This window comes from Sinocyclocheilus grahami, unplaced genomic scaffold (assembly GCF_001515645.1).
Source record: "Sinocyclocheilus grahami isolate Dianchi unplaced genomic scaffold, SAMN03320097.WGS_v1.1 scaffold102.1, whole genome shotgun sequence".
Taxonomy (NCBI): domain Eukaryota; kingdom Metazoa; phylum Chordata; class Actinopteri; order Cypriniformes; family Cyprinidae; genus Sinocyclocheilus; species Sinocyclocheilus grahami.
The window spans coordinates 1,158,004-1,164,541 of record NW_015505281.1 but is presented as its reverse complement, the minus strand read 5'-3'; the positions used below and the strand labels follow the sequence as shown (position 1 = coordinate 1,164,541).

The window sequence follows — 6,538 nt, the reverse complement described above, 5'->3', positions numbered from 1 at the left end:
TATATATATATATATATATATATTAATGAATACTTAATTACCAGCTGATGTTATTATATTGTATTTTTTATATTGTATTATATTGTTATTTTATTACATTATTATATGTTATTGTACAAACAGCTTATGCTTGTTTCCATAATTGAGATCATATAGATTATAATAAAAGATTCTTCTCTTGTTTTCAGATTTGCTGTTGTCACATGACAGTTAGAGCACAGTGAATTCTGAAGAACTTGACAAGAAATACATTTCATCATTTTAAAGACAACTGGAAAGCACAAACACAAAAGCATAAAAACACAAAGACAAAAACAGAGTGTGTTGTGTTCTGTAACTCTTATATTTCAGTAGATGAACCGTATTCAGAACTACACGCCTAAACAAACAAACACACACATTTTTCTTCATAATATAAGCAAATAATCTTTCCCTTATGCAACAACAACAACAGCCATGTTTATAAAAGTGATCAGTCACATGTTCTCATTTCTTTTACATTCACTGTTATCATCATCCTCATCATCAGTAATGTTGAAGATATAAACAGACTCCTTCACTTTCCACTTTCCCTCAGCAGATCCTCATATACTGACAGCAGACGTGTGAATCACCGGCCTCAACTTTCCCTCATCGCTTCCTCTTCTGTTCTTCCTCATCAGTTTCCAATGAATTACTCAGAAAAACAGATCGGCATAAGCCCTTTGACTTTATTTGGTGCCAAACAGAAGCATCAAATAAGCATCAAGTACATAATCTTAGAGTGAATTAATGAAACTTTACAGATAGATATGAACGTAAGAATATTTGCAAAGCTGCCAAACCAGACTTGGGTGTATGAAAAAAAAAAACCTTCCCCAAATAGTTTTTACAACTTGATTCTTTTAAAATTAGAACTTTTAAGTTCTTTATATTTTTGGCGCCTTAAAGGAATGTTGAAATTTAGACAAATGATCAATTAAAATATATGTTGGCCACAATAATAATTTGATAACTTTGTTGCTTTTTAGCCTGTACATGTTTGCTATTTCATCTACTGTGTTGCGCTTCATAATTGTTTTCCTCAATACATTCAGAAATGTCTACAAAAAGCATTGAATAAGATTTATAATGGCTGGTTTTCATTGTGACCCCCACTATAAGACACTATAAAGACACTATATGGACATAATCAGCAGCATCCCAAGGCTTTAAGGTTTGTGTCTACATGACTCAATAAATCTATATTGATAAACATTCCCCTGGAGAAAAATGTGACTACCAGCTTATAGCCTACATAAGCATATCTTTATTGATTCAGTCACTTACAGTATTTAGTTGAACTCACAGTCAATCAGCTACATTTTATTTAGTTTGTAACTTTTTGTTTTGGTCACACAAAGCATTATTGACATGGTAATAATACGTATTAATAACATTAAGTTAACTTTCTGGCACGGTTCTCCCAAAATTCTGAATAAATGTTTTGCAAGTAATGTTAATAGAAAGCTCCTAGTTTTCTGGTCTTTATTATATATATATATACAGTGTTGGGGGTAACTCATTACAAGTAACGTGAGTTACATAATCAGATTACTTTTTTCAAGTAACTAGTAAAGTAACGCATTACTTTTTAATTTACAAGAGAATATCTGAGTTACTTTTTCAAATAAGTAATGCAAGTTAAATTTTTTTTTCTATTTATTGACTGACAGCTCTCCTGTCCCCATGCTGAGAGAAATCAGATGTTACTGTAGTTCTAGAATAAATATGAATATGCATTAATTCATCTCACTCACACAAACACAGATTCAGTATTCCTCAAAATGAATACAAATGATGCAACTCAGAATATGACGCAATAATTAAATGTTAAACAACACAAATATGCTTTATGTATTTAATCCCATTCTATTTGCTTCTGACCGTACTAATAAGCACAAATTACTCTAGACAAACATTTGTGTGTCTTTGTTTATTGCTGAAGTGTGTTGAAATGTCTTCTTCTGCAGTCTACTGTACGGACGTAAATTGACTTTCCCTTCAGTCCGAGGCTTATTCATTTCACTTTTGGTGTGAAAAGGCTTTTATATTTGCCAAAAATAGAACTGTTTTAGCCCTGTCCAGATGTAAAAAGTAACGCAAAAGTAACGTAACGCATTACGTTCCATAAAAAGTAACTAAGTAACGTAATTAGTTACTTTTTTTTGGAGTAACGCAATATTGTAATGCATTACTGAGAAAATTCAAAAGTAACATTCCCATAATGTTTGCAAAATGATCAAATGGAATGACCCCTTAACCTACGAAAGACCAAAAAAAAAATAAGAAGAAGAAAACGTAAAAAAGACATGGACGTTTTGAAAAAATTTCATAACTTAATTAAAAGGTTGGCACAAATGTTGTGAGAAGATATTTCTGTTAGCTGGGACCTTACTAACTGCGTTCAAGTTATGTTGGAAATATCGTCTTTGCAAATGAAACACGCTTGAAGGAATGCAGAGTCTGTCGCCCTCTAGCGCGTGCAACGCGCCAGTTCGGCGCACGTGTGTTTCTCTCAGCTGGCGGCGCTCGGGTTGCTCGCGCGAGACGCACGCAGAACGGAGCGGTTTTACCGGAATACGGTCGGAACGGCGTCGCAGGACGAGCGTTTCTCCGGAGGAGCGCTGAAGGAGCGACGCAGCCCGGTTCTGCTGTGAATATCAGGTAAATGACAATCCGCTGCATGTCCTGACACTAAACAACAGGCTTGAGCTCGTGCTATTGAGTGCTTTTGACACAATGCTGTAGCAGTGATGGGACCAGCAGCTGTTGTTAGGGCTTGATTCAGTGTGTAGGATGTTCTGATGTGTTTACAGACGAGTTAACTCTAGGAGCTGATGTTGTTGTGGTGGTGTGTTTTTGCACATTGTCTTTGCGTTGAGCTCATTTGACGCATTTCTATGAAACTTTAGTGTACATATAGGCTACTTTCTGTGAAAACATATGCGAGATGCAGTCACCTGAGGTAAATCACAGTGCATTTGATGTTTACTGCACTATACATCTTTACTGTACTATACACAGTTCTGATCGAATAAAGTATCACATGATGGGTAAACTGCTTTATTTGGGTTAATTAAATGAGCTGTGTGTAAAGCCTGAGTTAGATGAACTGCGCACAGTCGCATGTCAGTCATGTATGGTGTGATTTATTTTGCTCGGATCTTGCTTTCAAAGCTACGGAGGGTTAAGTTTACATATATTTGAGCAGAATCTGCATTTAAAAAAAAAAGAAAGACCAACAAGACCCTGTTTCTTAGGAGATGACTGTATATGTAAACTTTTGAATTTGTGAACATTCAGTTATTATTTGATCTATATGTAATATGACTATATGTACACATTTGATGTGAAATAGCCTATTAACCCTTGTGTTGTGTTCAGAACCCTTGCACACTAACGAGGTTACAGAGCAAAAAGGACCCGGCCTCAAAAATGGCTTATAAATCACTCATTATGCTATATTATCACCAAAGATTGGATTCAATCTTTTTGTCAACTTCTTTTCTTTCATTTAGGACTGGTTTTGTATTTATATTTGCTTCTGATTAATCGTAGGCCTCATTTATCTGAGAGTAGGCACCTCTTTTTTGAGTGAAAAAAGCATTATTTATGAATCATTTTCACAGTATTAAATAAAAACTGATGAAAATTGGCACTGTTTATCACACTAGTGTACTTTAATGTTTAATCAGGCAATCAGGTTTGTTTTGAAAGGCTTTTATTTTGTACAAAATGGCACAAAGTCACACTTGTGGTGTTCCCGGTCAAAAATGACCCGGCCTCAAAAAAATGCTTATAAATCACTCATTATGCTATATTATCACCAAAGATTGGATTCAATCTTTTTGTCAACTTCTTTTCTTTCATTTAGGACTGGTTTTGTATTTATATTTGCTTCTGATTAATCGTAGGCCTCATTTATCTGAGAGTAGGCACCTCATTTTTTAAGTGAAAAAAGCATTATTTATGAATAATTTTCACAATACTAAAATAAGTCTTAAATTTAAAATAAAAAAGCAATTTTTATGGTCATGGATGAGAAGTAGGACTAGATACAAAGTGTTTGAGTTCCAGTTTCTTTATTTTTCACAGGTGTTGTGCATGAGATGCTAATCTCAGCATGTGAGATTACTGTAAAAAACTATAGCTTTCCCCCAAAACGTTCTGTAAGTGCTTCATATGTTTGATTTTAGTATGCTTTAGTAGTGTCATATTGAGGTTGTTTGTTGTGAATCATGAATGAATCAAGTTGAATCATGAGTAGTTTCAGACAGCAGTTTTTACAAATCTATTTGACTGATTAGATCAAAATCCATTAAGTGAGTATCCTCTTTAATATGAATGTGTGTGTGTGTGTGTGTGTGTTTGCACATGACCCATGAACTCCATCCACTTCACAGCTGTCGTGTGTGCAAATGTTTATTTTTAGCTGAACTGACGCCTGTTGTGTGTTTTCCGGGTCTTGAGAGCTGCAGTGAGGAGTTTATTGGTGGATTTGTCTGTTTAAGTGCCGGTTGATTGATTGTGTTTCCAGTAGCATCAGAGTCTGAACGATTCCGTCTGAATCAGATACTTTGGGGGCTGCACGATTAATTTAAATGAAATGGAAATTATTAGAAAATTAAGAAATGAAGGCTGCATTTTACATTTGAAAAGTACAATTATTATTATTATATATTTTTAAAGACTGGATTTTGAATTTTACAGTGAAAAATTACAATAGTATAAAGCAGTTTCTTATTTTGTTTTTCTTTAGTAATTTTTATATTTTTTATTTTAGTAGTAGTAATAATAATTATAATAATTATTGTATATATTTTAAATACTATATTTTATTTTACAGTGAAATATTACAATAATAAAAAATTCTTGTTTTGATTTTATTTAGTAATATCTTATTTTTATTTTAGTGATAATCATGATGATGATGATTGTTATTATTATTTTAAATACTAGATTTCATGTTCCAGTGAAATATTACAATAGTAAAAACTATTTCTTATATTGATTTGATTTAGTATTGTTATTATTATTATTATTTATTATTTTTATTTGAGTAATAATCAAGATTATGATTATAATGCTTATTATTATTTTAAATACTAGATTTTCTTTTAAAATAAAATATTACAATAGTAAAAACAATTTCTTATTTTCTTTTTAGTATTTTTATATTTTAATTTTAGCAGTAGTAATAATAATAATAATAATAATAATTTATTATTTTCTTTTTTTTGTAATATTTTTATTTTTATTTTAGTAGTAGTAGTAGTAATAATAATAATTAGTTGTTTTTATTATTATGATTATTGTTGTTGTTTATTTCTAGCAACGTTGATATATAATCGCAAAATTACGGGGACAAAATTATAATTTTTTTAAATCGCTTTCTTTTAATTGCAATCGTAATTATCAGAAAAATCATAATCTACTTTTCTGTATTAAAATACAAACTGACTTCATTGTGCAAATTAGGCTTAATTTTTCTTAAGTTTCACAATTTTTGGACTTTTGGTCATTTAATTAATAACAGTACATGAAAAATCTATATTGTTTTGCCTCTTTTTAAGATAAAGCGGCCCATAAATCAATCATGTATGTGTGTTTATTACTGAAACTCTTTCTTTAGGTCTGCTCTGTTTGTGAATTCATGTTTTTACATCCGAACATTACTGCTGTTCAGTAACCGTGAGCTGTTTAACCCTTAACATCACTGCTGCATAATGAGCGTCCGTCTGCAGAGAAACACAAACACTGGCGTTTGTCAGGAAACTACAATCCTTTATTTATTCTGTCCTGAGGAGAGGCAGGTTGGCAGCTGTCGTTTGGCAGAGAGTGATGGATTGTGGGTAATTTGACTCTGAAATCTTCATCTGTTCAGTGGGGTCTGATTTTGGATGATGTCATTACTCAAATCTTTTGCCCTCAAGGTGAACAGAAGGAACCACGACACACACACACACACACACACACACACACGCACGACACACACCCACGACGCACGACACACACACACGCACACACACACACACACACGACACACAACATTTGTTAGGAACTTAAATGTGCATTACGGATCAAAATTTGGGGTCAGTCGTTTTTTTTAATTAATTTTTTATTTTTTATTAATATTTCTGGCAACTCTTGTTAATAAAACTTTCATTTATTCGTTTAACAGCCTATAAGTGAGTGTCTTTGTTGCTGGGTTTTCATTAAAAAAATAACAATGAACCACAAACATTCGTTTTAAATAAGGGAAAAATTTTTATTTGGGTGACAACAGCTATATCCATCGTATTCATTTTGTCAATGCAAGGTAGATGTTTAATATATGTGAATGTGCCATTGTACTATTTTATGGCTGATGTGTTTTAATTAATAATATAATAAACCACAAACTACGAACGTTTTAAGGTCACCTGAGGGGAAATCCATAGGCTATTAATTTGTGTTAAACGCGAGTAAAACATATCCTTATTTATTTTGTTAATAAAAGTTCAAAGTTTAATGTTTT

The 6,538-nt window shown here is 32.4% G+C and overlaps 1 protein-coding gene across 1 annotated transcript in view; it reads left to right on the top strand.

Moving 5' to 3' along the window:
• Nucleotides 1-2,531: 2,531 nt before the first annotated feature.
• Nucleotides 2,532-6,538, top strand: part of LOC107588317 (bifunctional heparan sulfate N-deacetylase/N-sulfotransferase 1-like) — a 37,895-nt gene continuing 33,888 nt past the window's right edge. The window contains exon 1 of the mRNA XM_016276364.1: nucleotides 2,532-2,685. The gene's annotated coding sequence lies outside the window, so the exon portion shown is untranslated. The remainder of the gene's footprint in view (nucleotides 2,686-6,538) is intronic.